The sequence below is a fragment of the Rhynchophorus ferrugineus genome, unplaced genomic scaffold (genome assembly GCF_030347505.1).
Source record: "Rhynchophorus ferrugineus isolate W39M unplaced genomic scaffold, kcgeb_rfMv2 rfM2, whole genome shotgun sequence".
NCBI lineage: Eukaryota > Metazoa > Arthropoda > Insecta > Coleoptera > Curculionidae > Rhynchophorus > Rhynchophorus ferrugineus.
The window spans coordinates 1,337,157-1,364,615 of NW_027472581.1; the positions used below are offsets into that span (position 1 = coordinate 1,337,157).

Genomic DNA, 27,459 nt, shown 5'->3' on the forward strand with positions numbered 1-27,459 from the left:
ATCAATTCCTAAAATATAATTTCGAATGAGAGTTTACCGTTCTGATACAGAAAACCCTTTCTCCTCTCTAATCACCGATGTAAAATTAATTAGAACGTAAATCAAATATTAATACATTCCAATATACTTTGCATAGAAGATAAAGGTCTGAGTATAAAGTTTTTCACCGACCTTAAACTTTTGCATTAATTATTTGAAATTTCCACCGCAAATGACCCACAATTACTTCGTTTATTATACTATATTTGCTAATAAGTATTTAATTTTTGCCATTAGCCGCTGTAGGTCATGTGTGATTCGGGAATTTCCTGTACTGTGTATATATTGCGAAAGTGAACTTGGAAATTTTTAACAGTAATCATATTTAATGTGTTAAATACATGTTTTAGTTATATTAAAATATTGTTGCCTGATTTCGATTAGTGTTGGATTTTAAAGAAATTTTAAAAGAAATGGCTTGGATTCATTTGTTTCCATGTATTCAATCTGTTTAAGATTATCCGCAAAATTTCCTGCTGGCCTTTTTATTTTTTCAATATTTATATACTCTATGTAGTACGATTTTGTCTACTTCATATTTTTCTTATTTCTTCTTGACATATCCAAGCAACTTATTGTTATAATCAAGAAAATAACGTTAATTGTTTACAAAAAAAGTTTGTGAGTTGTTGACCAGTGAACATGTCTCTTATAACAGGTCAATTAAAAAGTCCCTGGCCTGACACATAGATGGTGGTACTAGAATTAAATATAAATGTTTTTTACTTAGCCCCAATCCTCAAACGATGCGTGTATAAATTTGACAGCTGTCGGATCATTACTTTGTGAATTATAGCATTTTGAGCGAAGCAACTATTGATATTGTGAAAAAAATGGATAAGGAATTTCGCGTGTTATTAAAATATTGCTTTTTGAAGGGAAAAATACAGTTGAAACAATTGAATGCATCAAAAACTTGGCTTGATACCGAGTTTTCGGACACTGCCCCAGGAAAATCAACCATCGAAGCACCCAAGACGGTGAACGCAGTGGACGCCCAAAAGAGGTTGTTACCGACGAAAACGTTTAAAAAATCCGCAATATGATTTTGATTGATCGTAAATGGAAATTCAATTTTGCAATAGCAGACACTCTAAAGATATCAACTGAAGGTGTACATCATATCATTCACGAATATTTGGGTATGAGAAAGCTCTGTGCAAAGTAGGTGCCGCGCGAGATCTCTTTTGACCAAAAACAACGACCAGTTGATGATTAGCAGTGTTTGAAAATGATAAAGCGTAATAAATCCGAGTTTTTGCATTGATATCTGACAATGGATGAAACATGGCTCCATCATTTCACTTTCCTTTGAAGGGAATTATGTTGAAGAAAAAAAACTAATTTCGCCAAAAAAAACGAATCTCTTAGGACTTATTGACGTGTATACTAGCATACTACACTAGCTCAAATGAATTGGTTATTTTTATGCCAAACTGGTAATTTGTAAAATAAAAATGATTTCAGATTTTGACAATAACTTCAAAATATTTATTATCAAGTTTCTAAATAGTAAAATACAATAATTATTTTGTACTGCTAACTAAATTGTTGTTTTGCATTTGTTACGAAGTCTTTTTGGGTAAAAATGCTTAGAAGACACTAGAGTCGATTCAAATTATACGTTAGAATCTGGAATTCTCTATAATATAAAATCTTTTTTTGAAAATGGTTATTTTATAAGTTCACATTCTTAATCTTTACTCTAGGTAACTCTTGATTGGTCAAAGATTACATACTATAAACATGATCTTACAGAGGCTAGAAATATTTTAGGAGTATAAAATAAACAAATTTTTATAGTAGTCAATTTTTAAGAACAATAACTTATGAAGAATTTTGCATTTCTTCCTTATTTATTTCACTCACATCTTAAAGGTATTAAATGTTATAGCGTTGAGATGTCACTAGTTCTTTATATTACATTTTTGCAATAAGTATCTTATATTTCCATTTGTTACTACTAATGTTCTTCAACATTAATGTTGTTTGCAACATTCACTCTTACTGTTGATATTTTTATACCATATTATTGCATTTAGCATAATGGCCTTTACTTAGGAAACCTGAGATGAATTTGAATAATCTAAACAAATCCTTCTACTACAATGATATACTATGTCTTTAGAGTCTTTTTGCTGTGTTGCTTTGGTCTGTTTTCCAAATTTTCATTTAATCAAAAATTTTAAAATATTAATTGAATGCTTTTACGTTTATTTTATGAAACTAAAAGACATGCATTAATAAGGCAAATTATTCTACTTATTTTCGAGTGTATTTGCTCTAATTGTTTATTGGACTTGCTCGTTTTCTTTTATTAGTTAATCATTTTGTTTGTTAAATCCGAATATATAAAACAATATATGATTTGTGTTCTATATAATGTAATTTGAAGTAAAGCAGTTTGGCTTTTGACGATGGTTATTCCCAAACTTGCCATAATTTTTATTCTATGAAGTCCAATTATAATTTTCGATAATTTATATAGTTTTTTGTAATGAGAATACATTTAAAGTGTTAGTTTAAAACATGTCGAAATTTTTGTTTAAAATATTACATAACGAACATATTTTCGCAGTTTTCAAAGTAATTTCATCAACGTTTGGTTACACAACGTTAATATAACACCACTCCAGGTCCAATTACTACTTGGTGTAAACTATTCGACGATAATAGGTTACATCTTGTCGGAAATCTGGAAATACCATAAAACATATGGAGTGATAGAAAATTCAGATAAAACATTAAAGTGTTTGATTGTTATTAAGGTTTTGGAAAAAACCAGTAATGTGCTTATGTATTGTGTGTACATTACAATTGTAATGCAATTAAATTTTAGGATATGCATTTCTTTCAGCTCTAATTTGAAATTTAATAAAATGATAATAAGGCTTATGTTTCTGTTTAGTTTCTGTATATATTCAATAAATTTATCGACATAACTAACATTGTACCTGAAAATCTACTTTTGTATTTCATATTTATTTATATTTAGTGTAAATCTTTTTTGTATGTGTCTCTGAATGCTCAAAAAATTATCTTTCCAAAGTCCAAGTCATACCAATCTTGACTATCCACGAACTTTTTAGTTTAGAACTTTACGAGGTTTGGAAATATGTCTAACAAAATGCCTAACCTTATTCTTCCTTTACTTCATTAAGTTGTAATTTGTTGTTCCTGCGTGGACGTAGAAAGTGTTCCGACTACCTATACCTCGGAAACTACAGGAGATAAATTGTTATATGTTATAGGAATATATGTTACGGATTTTGTATTTTGGGTGTGAAGGAAATCCTCCCTTCCTGAAGAGTCCTCAATTCATTGTTTTGTAACTCATCAGAATTTAGTTTTTTTTTGAAATTTTTCATTCAAATATGTGTTTTTCCTAATCGGAAAAAGAGCATTAAAGCATTCGACTGCTATTCCAACGGCGATATTAAGATAAAACCACATTCTGAAAAGATAACGTTTAAAACAACAATGGGATATTCGCGAAATATTAACCCGATCTGTTATTTTAAGCAATTACTGTGAATCCATTTGCTTGTTGGAAACTTGAATATTTAAACTTTCATCATTACCTTTTAAAGCACTGGGTGAGTAATATCTTAACTGTGGAGTTATTTAATTTGTCTGGTGGAATGTCTTGGCATGTATTCATACAACATGTATTGAATTAAATACGTTTTATAACAATCGGATATAATAATTTAATCAGACAAATGGGTTTATTGAGTTTGTTTTCTACCTTTAAACACGACTTAAAAACATTTGGTTTATACGCTTAAGTATTAGCACTTGACGGAATCAATTACTATTCGATGTAAACTGTTTGTGTGGAAATGGTATCTATTCCCACACTTCCTTTGATGTGGCTCGAAATATGGAAAAGCCAGAAACATACAGAGTGATAAAATACGGTAATTTTTGCAATCATTTGATTTGTGGTTTGGAAAAATCCAGTGGAAACCTATATTGATTTGTATATTAAAACTTTTATTTTAAGGACAATAAAACGGTATTTTTATTTTTAAAGTAATAAAGATCCTTGACACCTTTAACGTAGAAACCGGCAGCATAGTATATATTTAACGATGCAATGACGCCTTGTGGTTTTTCTTGGATTGTTAAACATTTGTTTAACAGGTCAATTGAAATGTCCCCACCCTGACACATAGATGGCGCTACTAGAATTAAATCCATATGTTTTTAATTAGCCCTAACCCACAAAAGATGCTTGTATAAATTTGACAACTGTCAAGTCATTAGTTGAAATGAATGAAAAGGAATTTCGCGTGTTGATAAAATATTGCTTTTTGAAGGGAGAAATACGGTTGAAGCAAAAACTCGATAAGAGTTTCCGGACACTGCTCCCGGAAAATCAACTATCAAGGATTGGTATGCTAAGTTTCGACGTGGTGAAATGAGCACCGAAGACGATGAACGCAGTGGACGCCCAAAAGAGATTGCTACCTCTTTTTCACATGATGAACCCGCTCCAAACTCCCTCGACTACCTTGAAAAAGGAAGAACCATCAACAGCTATTATTACATAGCTTTATTGGATCGTTTGAATGACGAAATCGCCGAAAAACGGCCGCATTTGAAGAAAAAGAAAGCGTTACTTCACCAAGACAATGTACTGTGTCACAAGTCCGTGAAAACGATGGCAAAAATCCATGAACTAGACTTCGAATTGCTTCCCCATCCTCCGTATTCTCCAGATCTGGCCCCCAGCGACTATTTCCTGTTCTCAGATCTCAAAAGAACGCTCACTGGGAAGAAACAAAAAGTTGGAGGGTCGCTATAATCAGTGTATCACCCTTGAACGGAATAATGTTGAATAAAAAAACTAATTTTTCCATAAAAATATGTTTTACTATGGTAGGCCGGGACTTTTCAATTGACCTGTTCTAATTAGCTCACTTTGTTTCTATGGTGCGTTTATTGTTTATCAGTACAATAAGCAAAATTAATTCTCAATCTAGGAAGTGTTGTTTACCCGAATGCACAGATACTAAAGAAATTCAAATGATTCAAAGACTTTTATGTTACAGCATGTCTTATTGTAAGTTGGAGTATGTTTATTCATATTAATAATCATATAAAATATCAAATATTTATTTTTTAATTTTAGAAATTAATCCCCTTCCAAAAGAAGCTATGCAAACGATATACGATATACTTTTATTCTTGGATCAATTATTTTATAATCAAACAACCACTGAAATAATAGCTAATGAATGTAAACCGTTTAAGAGAGGATAAACCGAAGTTCAATGCACTAGAAATTTTGGTGCAAAGCAATTCAGGATTTAAATATTACTCAAGTAAGAATACATTTGTTAAAGTGTCATCAGTTAAACATTTAATAACTACCTTGAACACCCTCATTTCGTTAAAAAAAGTGTAATTATCCGAATAAATATATTGGTTTAAGACTACTTAATCAAGACGGTTTGAAATTTTTTTGGATCTATTAGAGCTCTTGGATTCAGGAATATACCTACATCATTCATCTAGTATGGTTGAGAAATCATTTAAAGTGCTCATTGTCAGTACATTCAATATTAACGGGGACTCAACTCTTGATAATGAGTTGAGAAATTTCAACTTGACCTATGCATTCAATTCCATATATTCTTATACGAACAAACGAGTTAGACATTTTTTTGTTATACTGTCAATAGGTCTTTGAGCTATCTCTTTAATATAACCCCATCTGGATATTGGGTAAAGCAAAACTTTTCTTCAGAGACCCCTATTGAGTTTTCTCTCTATTACAGGGTGTCCAACAGTGTGTTTAGAATTTAAATGTGCTTTTATACAATTAATTTTGTTTTGTTTTTTTTAATTTAAATGATTTTCGGCTATATAGCTGTTTTAGAAACTTTTCTTTTCTCTTGAAAATCCCCTCTTAAGACGGTTGACATGATATCTCAAGTTCTACTGAACAGATGAAATGAAACATGAACAATGAACATGAAATTTGGTATGAGCGTTCACTATATACTCTTCGAAGTGTTGATTGACATACTGTACAAAATATTTGCTATATAAAGATGTCGGATTTTTTAAAGAATATCGAATGACGTCTTTAGAGGTTGTCATTACAATTTGCAGGGCAACGAATGGACCAATGAGCGACAACATTAATTGATGAACATTTGAAGGAATCTTATGAATTGACTAAAATTATTAGGAGCTGAATTATTTATCAACAGAAAGGTGTGTCTTGATTTGTGACCTACTAAACGTAGACATATTGTGACGCCAGGATTTAATTCTAACATATAATAGAACGAACAGATAACTGTTTCTATTTGTGTCAATAATTTTAATACGAGATAAAAATTTCTATTTCTTTTCGATGTCGGAGATTAAAGTTTTCACTTTTCGTTGTAAATAAAATTTTAATCAATCATCTAGTATCAAAATATTCCATAACAAAACATGTTATTTGGTTCGCAATTGATCGGTTTATTTATATTATTTTCATGCACAAAGGGTATTGTCTAATGTAACTAAGCCGTATAATCTCACCAACTACTCCTTTAAAAATAAGTGAAAAATATACTGTTACCATCCCACAACTATTAGTGGGAGAAAAGTCTGTTATCGTAGGAAAAATATATTTACACACGTTCAAGGTTATTTTTTAATAAATAATTATCAAAGGTATCAAAAAATTACTCTACTAGTAAGCTAAATTGTATAATCTATAGGAAAGGTTTTATTAATATTTTAACACGAATCATTTTTAAATGTATTATATTCATTATATTATTATTGATTAAAAATGATAGTAAAAACTGTAAAAACTACGAAGGAAAAACAGAAAGCTCAGAAATAATTAAAATAAAATAAACAGAATGATAATTAATATTCGTTCTTCTTGTGAATTCTTTATTTATTTGAAAATTAAGCTTTACGTTGAAGAATATAAAATAGATTTTAGTACAAATAAGATATGCCATTAAAATAATTAGCAAAAAACAAGATGTAATATCGTAAACAAATACCCTAGTTTTAAGCTTACAAATATTTAGTTTTAAATGAAGCCTGTCATATCATATTTTAATGTCTGTCTAAGACTGAAGCACGTTTCCTGCTATATGGGATACCCAAATTATTTGAGAAACTGTTATTAAAACGTGTTAAACCACTTGATATCCCAATAGTAAAAGAAACAGTTCTTGGAACATTTGTCGAGGACACGGTCAAGATGTACAATTGACAGTTAATAAAATCTACAAATTGACTATATATTGCAAAATATTTTAATAGCTCCAAATCTGTCTACGTTAATATTGAATTGCGGTGAAATGATAAAAACCTAATTATATCAGAATTACAGAAATATCTCAGCATCCATCTTGATTAAATTGGAAACATGTTAGTCAAAAAGAATCAAACTCAAATTCAAAGAATTGTACTGGATAGTCGGAAGATACTCTCAACTTGACCTAAAATCAAAGACATGAATATGTAAGGTATCAAAGGTATCAAAAAATTACTCTAATAGTAAGCTAAATTGTATAATCTATAGGAAAGGTTTTATTAATATTTTAATACGAATCATTTTTAAATGTATTATATTCATTATATTATTATTGATTAAAAATGATAGTAAAAACTGTAAAAACTACGAAGGAAAAACAGAAAGCTCAGAAATAATTAAAATAAAATAAACAGAATGATAATTAATATTCGTTCTTCTTGTGAATTCTTTATTTATTTGAAAATTAAGCTTTCTCGTTGAAGAATATAAAATAGATTTTAATACAAATAAGATATGCCATTAAAATAATTAGCAAAAAACAAGATGCAATATCGTAAACAAATACTCTACTTCTAAGCTTACAAGTATTTAGTTTTAAATGAAGTTTTACAAGAAATCTATTGTTTATATTGTGTTTCGTAAACTTCTTCATCTATAAATAAGTAATAAGAAATTATACAATAAGTGATAGTAGAGACTGTAACATTTATCGTGGTATAAGTCTCCTATCCATTGTTGTAAGGATATTTATAAAGATCATATAAATGGGACAAGCCTAGAAAACTAGGCCGATTTAGGCACAATCGCGTTTATGTAGAGACGATCTTCGGACTCTGCCAGTTTATGGAGTAATATATCCAATGTGATGGTAGTTACGCTCTGAGATATCTTAGCGAGCGAGAAATTCAGCTTCATTTACCATTAAAAAAGTTTTGGCCGGTCTCTCAAGTTTCTTAACTTCGCCAAGTCTCAAGAGATAGGTGTGGATTAGTGTTGTTATGATAGAAGATAATACTTCTAATCGCCTGCCTCAATGGCATTAGTTGTTAATATTAGAAAGTTGAATTAATAATAGTCAGGACAGGAGGCTCGAGCAGATCTTTCCAAAGATTCCTTTTCAATTGACCACCACAACACTTGCTTCTTGCTTGGCCCAGCGGGACTTTGCAGTTGTTTGTGAAGCCTAGGCTTCGGCCACGATATTTTTGGCATAATATTGTCATAAGTATTCTATTTCGCAGATAACCATTCGCTCCAAAATGCCTGGTATTTGCAGAAATGGAAAGCCAAATATCGAGCTTCTTTTGGTGCACAGTGTTATTAAAATTGTTTAAAACCATTTTACAGTTGATATTTAATTCAGTTAGCCAGTCTGATATTGGCGTTCATTTAAACTTAAAATATCTTTTTACATTTTATAGGTTTACAAAATTTTACAGACTACAAGAATTACAAGACTAAAAGATTTGTGATTTTATGTGATTCCATTTCATATTTTATTCTACAGAACGTCTAGAAATGACTGAATTTTGTTGAAAATGATTAAATAAGTGACAATATATCATAGTAAAAATGTAGAAAATGGTGATACCGTGTTCATAGTGGCTAGTTGTACGTAAAATTATTGCAGTGTCATCAAAAAGCAATCGATGAACATTGAATTGTATTTAGAATACTTCACTTTTTATTAATTTTCAATAGTTCTTCTGCTATAACGGTTAAAATCAATACTGATGAGTACTAAATTTTTAAAACTCACCAAACTCTATGTTGTCTAATGGTAAGATGAAGAATGAACTCACCTAAAAACGAAGAAAAAACAATCAAAATACATTCAGAAATAAATATTTTTTAATTGTTTTAAAACATTAATTTAATTAAACTTAATTTTTAAATTTAATATGTTTTTATATACCTAATTTGTCACCATTGATTAGCTTGATCTGAATTTTCATATTTCCTAAAGCATCAAAGGACACCAGAATCATTAGTTTGAAAGAAAGAAGTTCGGGAAATAATTTTTTTAAGTAGAGGAAGGCCTAATTATTCAGCAGGAATAGCAGATTGAAACAATGTGTGTAAGACTTAGGTTGCCGAAATGTACGGGTTTTTGTCGAAAGTACTTTTTTCGTGACTTATTGCAAAAATAACGTTTGTCTTTTTTATAACATATGACGTTTTTAATTTTAATACCTATATAAATAAATAACATATGTTCGGCAAACAGATAATATATTAACAAAAACCAAAATAACTTTTTTACCAGCCCATTCATTTTAAATAAATAAATTCCGTTTATTTTTGACAGATAATATATTTCAAAATGGAAATAAGAATTCCATTAATTATTGAAGGATCCATAATAAAATATTCAGTTAAGCTTATGCAAGCTAGCGGAACCCATCAATTTTATTAAATCATGTTAAACCCACCACTTATATCGCAATCAGTCTCTGTCCAAAATATAACGGTCATAATAAATGCCGCTTTTACGTAAAATTATTCATAAACTTGCCCCGATTTTACCGGATTTTGTTTAAATAACCTCTTCCCGGGGTTCATATCGGGCATTGATTCGAATGTCAAGTGTTTCGACTGTGATAACAGCGACATACATGTTATACACACACATACATACCACACACGAAGCTTTCGCTCTCTCATTGGCTTTGAAAACATGAGTATTTACTAGTATTTGTCGGCTTCCTCAGTTGTTTGAAAAACATAATTATTGTTCTGATGTAATTATCACTGTTATAAATAACTTACAGTTTCATTTTTCTTAGTTTCAACAAAATTAATAATAGTATATAATAGTGTTTTTTGAGATTTGCTTCTTAAACTCTTTTCAGAGAAATTGGTGCTATTCAGACAAAAGTTAAGTCTACCGACTGACGAGTGACCAACTTTAGAAATCATCTCAAAAGACATCCGGTCTTACCCAGCCTGGTTACTGGCGTGATTGGGATCATTTTCCTTGTCGGATTTTACACTCTTGCCTAGAATATTCACAAATTTTAAACAATTACAAACATACATTTACGATCATGTCCCAGCACGATTCGAACCCGCGGCTATCGCAACAGTAGGAGGATCGTCCCATCGCCTTTACCACTGCGCCACCAAGCCGGCCACAATATATATTTATTTATTTATTATTTATTTAAAGTATATTCCACTAATAGCAATAATCATGTCTTCAAATGCCTGTCATATCATATTTTAATGTCTGTCTAAGACTGAAGCACGTTTCCTGCTATATGGGATACCCAAATTATTTGAGAAACTGTTATTAAAACGTGTTAAACTACTTATAAAATACCAATTTTCCAGTTTGTATTTCGGAAGCGCTACTGAACAGTCGACCAAGTGCATAGAGTAACAGCGGTTACTGAAAAGGCGATTACAAAAAAGGAATATTGCCTCGCAATATTCCTGGACGTCTCACATATTTTTGGCTGGATATAGCATATGGCGCTAATTGCGCAAATTGTCAATGGACAACTATTGTCAATTGCTGGAGTCTCGAATTTTCAACATTTAAACATATTTCGTCTGGTGTTCCACAGGGTACAGGATGTTAAGTCTTGGGACGATTCCTGTATCTGCTCTACACTGTTGATATAACAAAAGAAACAGTTCTTGGAACATTTGCCGAGGACACGGTCATTATGGCTAAAGACATATCTCAACCTAGGGCGGTAGAAGAAGTACAAGTGACAGTTAATAAAATCTACAAATTGACTGTATATTGCAAAATATTTTAATAGCTCCAAATCTGTCTACGTTAATATTGAATTACGGTGAAATGATAAAAACCTAATTATATCAGAATCACAGAAATATCTCAGTATCCATCTTGATTAAATTGGAAACCTGCTAGTCAAAAAGAATCAAACTCAAATTCATAGAATTGTACTGATTAGTCGGAAGATGCTCTAAACTTGACCCAAAATCAAAGACATGAATATGTATAATATAAAAATATTCTTAACAAATAAATTGAACCGACTTCAAAAAATAAATAAAGAAATTTAACCTATTTACTACACGTATTTTATATTATACTATATACACACAATTTAGCTTAATACCTGCCTAAATCTATTTATCTACTTACAATATTATTTTAAATACTACCAATTGACTGACTGTCTTTCTTTTGTTCGTAATTTAGTTTTGTGTATATGTCACAAAATTATTCAAACTGATCATTTGGTAGTAGTTAAAATAATATTGTAAATAGATAAAGAGAGTTAGGTAGGTATTAAGCTAAATTGTGTGTGTATAATAGAATACAAAAATAACATTATACATGAATATCTGATTATTCTAGATAAAAAAACATGAGAAAACATTGCACGTGCCTTTGAAATTTGAGGTTTTCTCTCTATTTCTCCCCTTTCCCCCCAACAGATCCTAACTTGGTTTCAATTGGACCACCTCGGAAATGCATTATTTCGAATAATAAAAGAATCGGCGGACATACATTAAAAAAATATATAGCCGAACGTAGAACCCCCTCCTTTTTTTGAAGTCAGTTAATAAGTGTTTAGTAACTTTAGCTTAAAGTAGTCTGAATTTTAATCAGGGATTCGGGTTTACCATTGATCGAAGTACACTAGAACAATAGTAATTAATTAATTTTATACATTAAGCCCATCTAATGTAAGAGGTAATTAATTAAAAAAAGTATTTTCCGTGGTTATTTACGGTTGTTCCTCATCTTCCTGCGTTGAAATAATCCTTGTTTTTTCTCTGATGGATTCAATCAGCGACTATTGGTTTTTTTTAAACAAACAGTGAAACTGTAGTTGGGAGACAGGGAGTGCTGATCGGAAGAAGTCTGGCGAATATGGCCGGTGGAGTAGAGTTCAGCTTTTCTATATACGGTATTTATTGTTGAATTTTTTGAAAATATCTTTCTAAACGTTCTCATGTTACACAATAATTATAACGCTTAACTTATTGGATAACCTAATCGTTAATATCGGGAATTAAATAAATTTTAATCTTGTTAATACATCAATTTCATTGTCATATCAAGGTATTATCTGGCCCCCTGATTAAGATAATTTATATATTTACAAATAAAAAATGCATGTTTGTTATCTATTATATTAGAAATTTAATGCATTTTTATTTATTACTGAGATAACTAAAGAAATACTACAATCATAAGATAATATACGTAATAAAGACACATAATTCCGAAGAATCCTGCCTTGGAAAAATATGTTGTTTATTTCCCCTCTTGAGAATGATTTATTTGAGAGTAATAAGATATAAGGTTGACTAAAAGTGACTTCCATACTAACATGTTAATGTATGTATTAGAAAATATAGTGTTATTTTAACTACTACCAACTGAGCACTTTGAAGTTGGTGCCGAGCGACAAATTAGATTTCTTTTGTTCGTAATTTAATTTTGTGTATATGTCACAAAATTATATTATTATTTTGTATTGTTTGAACTGGGTACCGACTTAAAGCTGATCAGTTGGTAGCAGTTAAAATAATATTGTAAATAGATAAATAGGTTTAGGTACATATTAAGCTAAATTGTGTGTATATAGTAGAAAGGTTAAATAAAGTTTTTGTTTATTTTTATTAAGTTATTACAACGATTAAAATGTACATATTTTATTTTTGGTAACGTTTAAAGTTTGGTTATTTTTTACCTTTCAGTGAGTTCCCTATTTATTTTTTGAAGTCGGTTGAATTTTTTTGTTAAAATATTTGATTTTTCTCTTTTTAGTGTTAAATATTTACTCAATAAATTATGCAGTTATTTTCTTGAGTGTTGCAACGGGTAGGAAAAATAGGAATTATGAAACAATAATTGTAAATAAGGAACGCATCAGTTCCCAAACTAGAACAACAACAAAAAGTTGTTGTCGCCGGCGGGAATCGAACCGACCTCCACGTCGAACTGAACGCTCTAACCGTTACACTATAGAAGCAGTTGCCTACAGTATTTCTACGACTTCTCATATGATATGGTTAGTGTTTAAAAAGCAAGCAATGGTTTTTGTACTGAACGAGTTCCGATTTTCCGTCACATCAGCTTAGAGATAATATTATACACAAATATCTGACTATTTTAGATAAAAAATATGTGAAAACTCTATACATGCCTTTTAAATTTGAGGGGTTCCATCGTTTCCCCCCCTTCCCACCGACAGATCCTAACTTTGTTCCAATGGGACAACCTAGGAAGTGCACTCTTTCGAATAAAAAAAGAATTTTGAAAATCGGTTCATAATTGATGGAAAAATCGGCGACCATATATTAAAAAAAGATATACAGTTGAACATTAAAATGATATTGTCACCGGTTATAACAATCTTTTGTTGAAAATGGTTTTGTTGAAAATATAAAGAATATAACGTTGATAACTCAAACTTGGTATACGATAAGGATTGCAGTGCTATCAATTCACAGAAAAAACACTGGAGATATTTTCAGCAAGCGTCTTAAATTAAATTAATTTGAAGTACTTTTTACATAAAATCTACATACTGGGGAAGAGACCCAACTGATTCTATCTAATTACAAAAAGAAACGTCTTTTGTTTGTTTTAATCAAGTTAAGCCAGCGTGATATATTCCGTACGTTTCTTGTTGACTCTCGCAAAAGTATATTTTAAAAATGATTTTATCTCCGGTTGTAATCTCAGCACACCGCTGTCTACTACACAACAGGCAGGACCATAAAACGCTTGTCGTATACCTAATTTACATATGTTTCTGCGCATTGTCGCTTTTGTTTACTGAATATTTTCAAAATGGGAACGTGCAGTCTGTGGTAAATGTTACTCCGCTGAAATAAAGATTTATAGATCTGGAGTGGCCAGTATTGTTTAACGAGAGAGACGTATGGGAATTACACTCTCGCTTAACTGCTGTATCGAATGACAATAGCGCTGTTATTCGTACGTACTCCATTGGGAAAATCAACATTATCAAATAGCACATGGCAGATGGCACATGGGATATTGCTTATGCAAATACCATTATTTAGGAGCTTGGATAATAGTATGGTATACATATCTAAAATCAAGTTTTATTAGTTTACATTTTCTAGATATTTTTTTTTGAACGCAAGTAAAGACCTATATTTTGAATGGTACCTATTCAAGGAAATCATAAATCGTTTCGAATATCTATAGTTCGATACCTAGGAACAAAAACAATTGTCATGACTGCTAACATGTTAGGTCCTTTACTAGGGCTATTATTACCAGCTGTGATATCTTAATATATCCAAAGGACGTTAGAACTTTATAAGAGTCTATTTGAGAAGACGAGATACGAGAGCTCAGACCACCTTTTTTGTTCTGTTGATTTTACTGTTTGAGTTTCATCAAATGCTGAGCTTATTCAGGGTATTCCAGTTTCCTCTTTTTAATTTAATGCCATTCTATTTATAACATTTATTATTTTCTATTACTTTATGTATTTGTCGATTTGATGATTTATCTTTATCTAATTTATTTTCCTCTATTACATTATTGATTTGATTCTCTCTTATAATTTATAAATAAAAGAACTAATTAATAAATAAAGCAACTGGAGTCCAATTAACAGGCCAATTGAAAAATGCCCGGCCTACCATAGTAAAACACATTTTTTTGGCAAAATTAGTTTTTTTTTATTCAACATAATTCCCTTCAAAGGTGATACACTGATTATAGCGACCCTCCAACTTTTCGATACCATTTTTGTAATACGATTTGTCCTTTGCTTCAAAATAGGCCTCAGTTTCGGCGATCACCTCTTCATTCGACGAAAATTTCTTCCCAGCGAGCATTCTTTTGAGATCTTAGAACAGGAAATAGTCGCTGGGGGCCAGATCTGGAGAACATGCTGGATGGATGGATTTTTGCCATCATTTTCACTGACTTGTGACACGGTGCATTGTCTTGGTGAAGCAGCGCTTTCTTTTTCTTCAAATGCGGCCGTTTTTCGGCGATTTCGCCCTTCAAACGGTCCAATAACACTATGTAATAGTCGCTGTTGATGATCTTTCCCTTTTCAAGGTAGTCAATGAAAATTATTCCATGCGCATCCTAAAATACAGACGCCATAAGCTTTCCAGCCGACTGTTGAGTTTTCCCACGATTTAGAGTTCATCTTATGCAGTCCACTCGAATGATTGTCGATTGGACTTCAGACTGAAATGATGGAACCATGTTTCATTCATTGTTACATATCGATGCAAAAACTCGATTTTATTACTCAATCTTGATCATTTTCAAACACTGCTCCGAATCATCAACTCATCGTTGTTTTTAGTCAAAACTAGCGCTCGCGTGGCATCCACTTTGCACAGAGCTTTCTTATACCCAAATAGTCGTGAAAGAATTTTTAGAATTTCATTCAATATCAATTTACGGTCATTCAAAATAATTTTGTGGATTTTTTTAATGTTTCTGTCGGTAACAATCTCTTTTGGGCGTCCACTGCGTTCGCCGTCTTCGGTGATCATTTCACCACATCTAAACTTAGCATACCAATCCATGATGGATGATTTCCCTGGGACAGTGTCCGGAAACTCGGCATCAAGCCAAGTTTTTGCTTCAACTGTATTTTTTCTCTTCAAAAAGAATATTTTATCAACACGCGAAAGTTGCTTCGCTCAGAATGGTATAATTCACAAACTAATGATCCGACAGCTGTCCTATTTATACACGCATCTTTTGAGGGTTTGGACTAACTAAAAAACACATAGATTTAATTCTAGTAGCGCCATCTATGTGTCAGTCCGGGGACTTTTCAATTGACTTGTTATGATTTATTAATAATTCACTGCATACATAAACGCCATTGTGCGCATTGCAGCAAGTAAGCAGCAGTAAGAGTGTTGCTTATTACTTTATTAGTGATTTTAGCTTGACCCCTAGCGAGGCCTAGTAACGCCAGCAGCAGGATCCCGTGCGTCCGCATCCCTTGATATCATTGCACGTCCATTATTGTCAGTGTTAGGGTAAAAGCTGGTAGGTCGCGTGTTACCTTCTTGCTTGCTATCAGTTATTGCTTTTATCCGTGGTTTGTTCTTTGTTGTCTCTTATGATTGTCCGTCATTTTTATTGACTACCAAGGACTAAGATTTTCTTAACAATTATGGTTATTCCGTCATTGCTATTGCCTAGCACTGTCAGTGTCGGTTATTGACATTATGAATAGGAACCATTATCAGTACCATTACTAATCGGTATAATTGTAGTACCATTACTAATCGGTATAATTGTTTACCGCTACTATTAGTTAACACTAGTATGATTCAACAATATAAATAATTACCCGTACTATTAACTACCGGTAATATTAACTGTCACTAACATTATATTTCATTATTTCCAGACATTAGAAGTATCTGTCGTGATCATCACTGATCCTGGTTATACTTCATGTGTATGTTTAATTTCAACTTTGTCCTTGAAAATTGGTTGCTCATTGCTCACTGTTATTTCATGTCGTTTTCAGAACTGTCACAAGTGAACAGATGCACAATAAATCATATGGCAGAAGAATGTGGTCACATAATGTTACGGTTTTTGTCTATATCAGTGCATGTTTAATCCTATTGCGTTAAGTCGATTGAAATATACACTGGTGAAGTTCTTACTGTGACCAGCGTATTTTGGCCAAATAAATCCTGTCATATTCTATGATGATACAGATAACATAGTCAAACAGGTTCAGTCTTGGTTTGAGCAACATCCGTATATTATTAGCTATAATTGCTAGACTTCAATATAATTCAACCGTTATGAAGAGTTTACGGTAAGTACTACAACTGCTCAATAACAGTTAATTTGAATGTACCCTATGTGTGAAAACTGTGTATATAAATTAAATGCTAATCACTTGCATTTAATTGGTATCTTCATGAAGTAATAATTAACTGTATTCTAATTCTTTGTGTTTTTCGAATTTTTGTGGTCTGCCCAAGGGAGTGACTCTAAGTTCACATGTAAGGTTTATCTTTAATACCTAGTCTTAACTAATCAAACTTAATTAACAAATCTCTAACGCAGTAAACAATAATAGTTTCGTATGATTCTTAAAGATACAACAACCGTCACAATGGAACAACTTTATAGTATCCACAGCTAGATCAATCTTTAATTCATTTCAACTAATTTACACCTAATAACACAGGTTTTCGTGTTTTTTTTTTGGTGTTTCTGTGTTTCCTTTCAAAATATACTGAATTTTCTTGCTTGTGAACTACTTTTTGGGGAAGTTTCTCTTGCATTTAATTGGTATCTTCATAAAGTAATAGTTAATTGTACTCTAATTCTTTGTGTTTCTCGAATTTTCGTGGTCTGTCCAAAGGAGTAACTCTGAGTTCACAAGTAAGGTTTATCTTTAATACCCAGTCTTACCTTTCACACATAATTAACAAATCTCTAACGCAGTAAACAATAATAGTTTCGTATGATTATTAAAGATACAACAACCGTCACAATGGAACAACTTTATAGTATCCACAGCTAGATCAATCTTTAATTCATTTCAACTAATTTACACCTAATAACACAGGTTTTCGTGTTTTTTTCGTTTTTATGTTTCCTTTCATAAGATACTGAATTTTCTTGCTTGTGAACCACTCTTTGGGGAAGTTTCTCTTGCATTTAATTGGTATTTTCATAAAGTAATAGTTAATTGTACTCTAATTCTTTGTGTTTCTCGAATTTTCGTGGTCTGTTCAAAGGAGTAACTCTGAGTTCACAAGTAAGGTTTATCTTTAATACCCAGTCTTACCTTTCACACATAATTAACAAATCTCTAACGCAGTAAACAATAATAGTTTCGTAGGATTCTTAAAGATACAACAACCGTCACAATGGAACAACTTTATAGTATCCACAGCTAGATCAATCTTTAATTCATTTCAATTAATTTACACCTAATAACACAGGTTTTCGTGTTTTTTCTTGGTGTTTCTGTGTTTCCTTTCAAAATATACTGAATTTTCTTGCTTGTGAACCACTCTTTGGGGAAGTTTCTCTTGCATTTAATTTGTATCTTCATAAAGTAATAGTTAATTGTATTCTAATTCTTTGTGTTTCTCGAATTTTTGTGGTCTGTCCAAGGGAGTGACTCTAAGTTCACATGTAAGGTTTATCTTTAATACCCAGTCTTACCTAATCAAACTTAATTAACAAATCTCTAACGCAGTAAACAATAATAGTTTCGTATGATTCTTAAAGATACAACAACCGTCACAATGGAACAACTTTATAGTATCCACAGCTAGATCAATCTTTAATTCATTTCAATTAATTTACACCTAATAACACAGGTTTTCGTGTTTTTTCTTGGTGTTTCTGTGTTTCCTTTCAAAATATACTGAATTTTCTTGCTTGTGAACCACTCTTTGGGGAAGTTTCTCTTGCATTTAATTGGTATCTTCATAAAGTAATAGTTAATTGTATTCTAATTCATTGTGTTTATCGAATTCTTGTGGTCTGTTCAAGGGAGTGACTCTGAGTTCACAAGTAAGGCTTATCTTTAATGTTTTTTTCATTTCTAAGATTTGCCTTTAATTAAAAACATCAAAACATGCCTGAGCATCAAAAATAAGAAATTATCACCACCTCATTAAGATAATTAATCCATTCGACCCATGCTTTGAATAAAAAACAACAGGTAAATTAAAAAATTAACTGATAAGTGATAATGTTTAACTTGCTGACGATTTTTTATGTCACCGTAGCATAAACTAATAAAATTATTTATTGATCTTGATCATTGCTATGTTATGTTACATTCTACGTGTTGAATATGTAATTAGTTTTGCGAGCTTAAGTAAATTGATGCTGTTATTACATCATTTATCTTGGTGGCACAGCGTGCATACCAATTTTTTTTTAAATTCGCATAATGTGTTAATCTCGAACCGAACGGTCTCTGTAAAATAACGAGCCCATAAAAGCAACCGGAGCGTAGTAGGATAATTTAATTTTTTCGTGCGTTATGTAAGTTTTTATTAAGACGTTTCTTTACTTTAATAGGGATTTATAGCGCAGTGTTAACAAGGTTATTTTAAGACCGACGTACATGAGAACACTACTCACATATTATCATGTTTAAAACGTAGTAGTCGTTTTGTGTATATAAATATATCTTGATAAATATGATTTAGATAGAATTACGACTTAAGATTTGGCTTTGTTCAATATCACTTTATATCAGGTGTGATGGTAATTACTTCTCGGTTTTTGTGACAGATTACACTACTAAGCTTTTATTTTACCAACAATTCTGAAAGCAGTCTCGGATTTACGGTGTTCAAGAACTATGTCCAAAGACATGAATAAGACATAAGCTAAAAATATCAACGTTGTCGACAAAGTTCTCTAGAACCTACATAATAATGACATAGTCAGAAGATTAAAGATACTAAAACCATTTGATTTACTTCAGTGAAGCTATTAGTAAAATCCAGTGTACATTAAAAACACTTGAGGATGAAATGAGGATGAAAATAAATAGATTATTGTTGTTAATTTACTATATTGCTATGCTAAATAATCAAAAAACTAGCACTGCACTAGGCATAAGTATAGTATAATATATATATATATATATATATATATATATATATATATATATATATATATATATATATATATATATATATATATATACGCATTACTGTTTCATCAATAGAAGTAAGTAAAATAAGTAACAATAAGTAAAAATGGAATTTTGCGGATTATTATCCAAAAATAACAAACTCAGATTTTTATCATAACATAATTGGCATTTGGAACTATCGACTGAAAACGAATACGGACTGTTTAGTTATTGAGTACTTTTTACTATCGACTGTTTGAGTCGTGTAGTTTCAGTTATTATTTTCGGATCTAATAGTTTCATTCGACTGATTTTTAACGTTCTGGCTTTGCTGTTCGTTACTTATGCTTACATAGATTTATATGTAATATATATAGTCTTATGTTTGTACTATGCTTATAAATAACAATATATTGTACATTAATATAGCAGCATTTCGGAATTCTATTTTTAACGGACTTTTAAGTCGGTGCCGAGCCCAAATAGTACAAAAATAATAATATAATGTTGTGACATATAAAAAAAATTAAATTACGAACAAAACAAATCTAATTTGTTGCTCGTACCGACTTCAAAGTCATCAGTTGGTAGTAGTTAAAATGATACTGTAGGTAGAGAAATAGGTTTAGGCAGGTATTATGCTAAATTGTATATATAGGGTGGTCTCAAAAAGGCCATTTTGATTGCGCACCAACTTGGTTATGTGACATTTAGCTCAGTTTCGCTTTACCCATTGTGTTGTGTAGTCGTCCAAATTTGATTATGCATACGTATTATGACACGATGTATGTATGTATGTATTATGTATTATGATACGTCAAAAGAACGAGCAGAAATAGTGACAATATTTGTTAAAATAATTGTTCCATTATTGCCACTCAGCGGAAATTGTGTTAATAGAAGCGCGACTTTTGCACCACGTTGTATATAGTTGGATATAAAATTCGTGTTGTAGATAGGCTAAATAAGGTTTTCATTTACATTTATTTAGTTACTACAATGATTATTATGTATATATTTTATTTTAAAACGTTTTCTTTTGTGTTAAAAACTGTGTTTTTCAATTATTAGTGAGTTCTTTATTTATTTTTTGAAGTCGGTTCAATTTTGTTGTTAAATTTTTGTTTTAAATTTATTTATTAACATAATAAGATAAAAAGAACGACATTTTGAATGATAAATAGAAAAATAATTTTGACTTTGAATAAGCCTACATTTAACTGAAATAGTAATTACTATTTTTGGTCGCTAGTCCTTTTATTATCCACTACTTCGACTCTTTTGCGACTATCGATTATTTTGACTGTTTTCACTGTATCGACTGACTTTGGAATTATTGGATGCAAACATTTAGGAGAAATGGTTTTACTTACATAAGGAGGAATACTTTAGGTCCACTAATTCGTTAAATTTGGTATCTTTTGACTGATTTATTAGCTTATTTTAAGTGTTTTAGAATAGTGGCAACATCAGATAAAAAAACTCCTGATTTATTCCATAAAATGTGTATGTATGAAAGCATAACTAAAGACACGAAAAAAAACTATAGGGAAACATTTTTGGATGAGTGTTTATCTTTTACAACATTTCCAGTGCATAGGAGCGTTGCAATGAAATTGAATGAAAGGATTAAGAGACGACGAAAAACTATTTAGAAAATGTTTTTGTAAAAAAAGTTTTTCTGATTTCAGCTTGTTACTGACAATGAAAAATGAACGTACTATGATAGTTAATTTGGTGAAGAAAACTAGGTGAAACAGCTCAAAACTCAAAAAAGATAAAGCAAAATTTTCATGTTTTTAGTACATCTCATTTAATGGGTTGAAGGGTAGAAAGTAATATTGATTTATACATTTTATTTATAGTTATTCATATAGTTTATGGTATTTTAATATTTTTTTAATTAAAATTATAATTTCTGGGCGAAATAAGTGATTTCCGTAAGCCTTACTTGCCAGTCAGCCAACTTTTTGTAAAGCCAGCTTGACTTCATTAAGAGAGTTAAGAGCAGAGACCAGAACAAATAGCAGTCGAAGGGAACAAGCTCTGGGCTATACGGTGGATGAATTTAAACTTCTCAGCCAATTTTCCTCAGCTTTTTCAGAGTCACAAAGATATCACAACGGTTAGCGTTGTCGTGATGGAAGACAACACCTTGGCAATCAACCATTATCATCAGGTATTCACAGTAGGTGGTACAATTAATGATTCAGACCAAGTCAGTTCCACCAAGTCATGATGAAGAATTGTTGTCAATTCTTAGCAAATACTAAGTATTTCCGTCCTTAGCATTAATGGGGCTTTTAAAATATATCTAGAGTATATTCGGACTTCAGCCACAAAACTTATTCTCCTTATCACTTCTAATAATTCATTTCAAAATTGGTTTGATATCGCTTCACCATGCAATCGATAGAAAGCAAAGGCCTCGAAGTGGTGACATGAATTTTGGAAAGAGAAAGAAGAAACATGTCAGATAATCATTCCCATTAATAGTATTATGAGATGGTGTGTACTTGATATGTAAAATCCAAGATATTTCTTTCAACTGAAGGTGTTACCAGCCTACTAGAACAAGGAAAACTTTCTAGCACATCTAGGTTGCTTTTAAATACATTCTAATACTCAATACGTGTTTTGATAAAGTCGATTTACCACAGGCCTTCTGTAACATCAGTATCAAGTACCAAGTACCTAAATCGAACAGTGTATCTGCTTCAGAATCGTGTAACAATTGTGACAAATTCAAGGGAGCTTCTTATATAATTAAAGTGTCTTAAGGGAACAGATATTGTAAAGAAATCCAAAAAATATAATAACTTTTAATAATATCTATATCAATTTGTTAAATATTAATTAATAGAAAATAAATGATGTTAACTTTCATGCGAGCTAGTTATATAGCTGTTAAAGTTTCGAATGAATGAATTTACTTTAATTAGTTTTTAATGTATAACATATTACTATTTCGAAATAAGCACGATCGAGATAACTTGAAATCGTACTATTTATTACTAGTTTAAATGCTCATCCATGATTTATGTCACGTAATTTACCTACTTCCCAAAACGAAATGATGCCGTTGAACTTATCGTTTCGCTTTTTTCAAAAATCAAGGCAATTAAGGAAAGAGATTATTAGACGGGCGTTTATAGATTAAGAATCGTGGACGTCTTTTTTTAAGTTGAAATAAATCGTTTTCTGTCGATAAGGAAACTTGAAAATTAAAATGCTAAAATTGGCTGAAAACGAATTTGGCGAGATGGAGATGGTGAAGAGAATTATTGGTGAATATAAAAGGGGATAATTAAAAACGAGCGATTAATTAACCGCAAAGCTGGATGGGTAGTGCAGTGATTAAGGTGAAGGAAGGCTCTCCTTATTGCTGTTTGTGTAATTTAATTGTAAATCTCTCTAGGAAACAGTGGAAAATCCGACAGGGAGTAACTATTTCTATCATGCCAGTAACCAGGCTGGATAAGAACGCATTTCTTCTTGTATGGTCTCTTAGTCTATATCATGAATTTTTTAATGTATTTATTAAAACTAGCCAACAACTAATAACTAACAACTAATTTTCTTTGACTTAAGATACTAACAAATAACAATAACTAATATATTTTCCGTTGAATTACTTAGTGTTCAAACAGAGTTCTTTATTTTGGAACGTACAATTAAATTACTCAGATAGCCAACTGTATTGCCTTTATTCCTTATTTGATCATGCTCTTATGTAGTCCCTAACAGGAGTTATGGAATCTTTAGGCTTCTTTATGGTTTTAGTTTCATTCCATAGTGAAAATAATATGACGAATGATATGATGTATTGACAGCGGAAAACAGAAAACAGAATAGAAATTATTTTGGAACCTTTGAACCACTACTGACACAGGCCTATAGATGAATTTCATAGATCGACGGTGGTCTTAGTATCTACTTATATAAAATAAGTTTTTTGTAAACTCATAACTTGAAGTTTAGGCCATGCAATCAATAATTTTCCTGAACTTGATGTCAACTTCATTGCGTTTCTTTTTTATGTCTCCTTAAAAGTCAGATTGGCATCCAGGGTTAATGATGACACGTTGTGATCCTCTCTTATTTGTGAAATCTGTGTGGTGGCGATTTTTGTTTATTTACTGTAGTTTGTTATGATATATGTTGCATCTAATATCATGGTAAAATAATTTTATCAAATTGCAATAATGATTGAATGGTGAATTTGTGTGACTGTTTAAGAAATCACTCATTGTATAGTTTCCCATTACTGCATTATTTTTAACCGACTTCAAGAGAGTAGTAGGTTCTATGTTTAACTGTATGTATTTTTTGTAATGTATGCATGTAGAAGCTAAATTGTGTGTATATAGTAGAATATAATATACGTGTAGTAGATAGGTTAAACAAGGTTTTTTAAAAATTTTATTTAGTTATTACAACGTAATGTACATATTTTACAAAATATTGTACTTGTATTTTACAAATAAATGTACAAAATAATGTACATATTTTATTTTAAAACGATCTTTTTTTGTGTTAAAAATCTAAGTTAGATTATTTTTTACGTTTTAGTGAGCCTTATTTATTTCTTGAAGCCAGCTCACTTTTTTAGCCAGTAATAATATTTTATTTGTAAAATTTTTACAAACTAAATCATATAAACCATAGATTTCTTAATAGACATCATTTAAAACTTAATAATTGTGACTAGAGTAGTTTAACAATAAAAAGAAAGTAAATATTTGTTTACGATATTGGATCTTTTTTGTTTGTTCGTTTTGTTTGTTAATTATTTTAATGGCATATCTAATTTGTATTTAAAAAAACTATTTTTATTTTCTTTAACGAAAAAGCTTCATTTTCGAACAAATAAATAATTCACAAGAAGACCAAAAATGAATTCCCATTCTGTTTACTTTATTTTGATATTCTCCGAGTTTCAGATTCTTTCTTGTTTTTTTCCTCTTTTTGAATGTATCAATTTTTAATTTGTTCTCAAATATCTTTTTTGGGCTTTTATGTTTTGTTTCAGAAATATGGAATTGGTGTTAACAACCGGGAATTCATTCTTATCACTGTCACGTAATATTAATTCTACAGTTTTTGACATTGACCTGTGACGAGTGACCGTTTTGTGTGCTAATATTATATTTTCTTTATAGTTTATACTATTAAATTGGATTACACTATGAAAAAACGTATTATTAATACTTTTATAGTTTTATTTGAGGAAATAATCTGCCAAGACTGATAGTGATGCTGTTTTTTCGTAGTTGATTTGCAGAAATTAGATTCAGTGGTTTAAACTTGGTACTATTGATATTTGTGGCGAAATACGTACCATAGAGCTTAAAATATTACATATAATCGTGCTCAATTGAGTAAATAACTTAAAAGGAACTAAAAGTTGATGAATCAATAGGTGGAGGACAGTTTTAGGGTGTAAGATATAGAACAGTGTATACATAGATGAGGGATTTAGAAAAGAAACTGACACAATCTGTATAAATATAAAATTTTATGAAGACATTTATAATTTATCTGTACAATATATATTAATTTATATTAATTATTTTGACCTGCATTTAGAAAGTGTCGCTTTTTAGAGCGTTATTGATATTTTAAAAATATTTTATCTTAGGACTTATATTTTTCTATTAGCTGATACTAAAGTGCTTTATTATTTTCAATTCTTTTAATCTATTTGCAGATTCTAACTTAATTAATGCCATAAAAATGCAATAATAATAGAGACAGGAATAGGAAAGGGCAAAGTATAGAAGATCAAATATAGGAGAAAGTGGAATAACATATTACATAAGTAGTAAAATAAAACATGAACTAAAATTGATCCACATAAAATGATGTAAAAAGCTTTAGAAACAAGAATATCCCATATATCTAAGAGTTGTATTGTATTGTGATTGTATATTGAATGACGAAGTTTTAGGTCAAAAAACGAAACAATACATTATTTTTAATTTAGAAATATTTTTAGTTATATATTTAGTTCGAAATACTTTTAAAAGTTGTCTCAATATTTCATAATTCAATTACCACTAATATTAAAGTGGCCAATATCGTCACAATATGATAAATTATTTTTAGATTAGTAGTTTATTTTTAATTTTAAACTTATTTCTACGTAATTGTAAATCGATATACATATTCGAAATCTGTGAATTAGATAATCATCATACTCGTACTCGTACAGGTGAAAGAACTTGACGCCAACCTTATCATTTAACATGACGGGTTTCTACGGTAATTTTTGTAGGTCTTGTCAATGTCAAGAACAGATAAAAAACTTTCAAATAAAATAAACGATAATGATAAAAACAGGCAAGTAGTTATTAAAAGTGACAAGATAGCCTACGAATATAGAGTAAATTAATATTTAACTTTATAGGCAAACTAGCGACCCGCCCCAGCTTCGCACGGGTGCAATGCTGATACTAAATTAAATACACTACAGAAAAAATATGAACGTTGTATATAAAAACATAGCGGCCCGCTCCGACTTTGCACGGGCATAAAATATATATGCCTATGTCACTCAATGAAAACATGATTAAAATCGATCCAGTATTTTTGGTTCATTCATTACTGCCCTTGGCCTGCACGCATTAAATTTGGAGTAAAACAATTCCTCTTCCCCTATACTTACTATGAAGATTTCCTGCTATCTTTGGAATATCTAAATTCATACAATTTTTATTACATTACACATTTTTAAACGCAAATTTTAAATTTGTAATATCTCCGAAAATATTTGTTTAATTTACATGCTGTAAGGAACCATATTGATCTATATTAATTGCACACTGTATTTAAGGTACTTAATTCGATAAGGATTAATGCCGTATTGCTTAAAATAGCTTCGTAAATAAGCCATTTTCTCACGTAAAAAGTAAACAATAAAAATGGTTAATGTGGGTTATCTCTAAAAGATAAACATATACCATCGCGGACTTTTTTGTAGACCTTTTTATGGTGTACAATACTGTAGTACATTAATTTGATCTAACTCGTAGGGTTACGCAGCGTTTTTGCTAATTGCTAAATAAGCCTAAAAAAATAGGTTAATTTACGACATCACGTTAGAAACCTCTAAAATTAGCAATGTTGCCTTAGTATATTATGCATGTATTATACATATAAACCTTCCTCTTGAATCACTCTATCTATTGAAAAAAACCGCATCAAAATCCGTTGCGTAGTTTTAAAGATTTAAGCGCACATAGGGATATAGGGACAGAAAAGGCTACTTTGTCTTATACTATGTAGTGATTTGGAGAAATGTTTCACGACATCCAGTATGCGACACTACAATATAATCAGTTTTGTTTGACTCGCTAAGCTAAGACACGTGAAGAGATTCGATTGGTTCATTTCATTTCTATGGTGCGTTTATTGTTTGTGTTGGGCGCCATTTTCTATAGCAAAGATACTGACTTTCTCCTTATTTGATCTTGCCCGCCTTACTATGATTTATTTATGGTTTCAAATGCTTTCAGTGAAATGTGATACAGTGAAAAATGATAAGAT

At 30.8% G+C, this 27,459-nt stretch overlaps 1 protein-coding gene across 4 annotated transcripts in view; it reads right to left on the reverse strand.

Annotated features, from left to right (window-relative positions):
• The window catches only part of dnc (phosphodiesterase dunce), a 787,050-nt gene that overhangs the window by 119,136 nt on the left and 640,455 nt on the right, over positions 1-27,459 (reverse strand). The window lies entirely within an intron of this gene.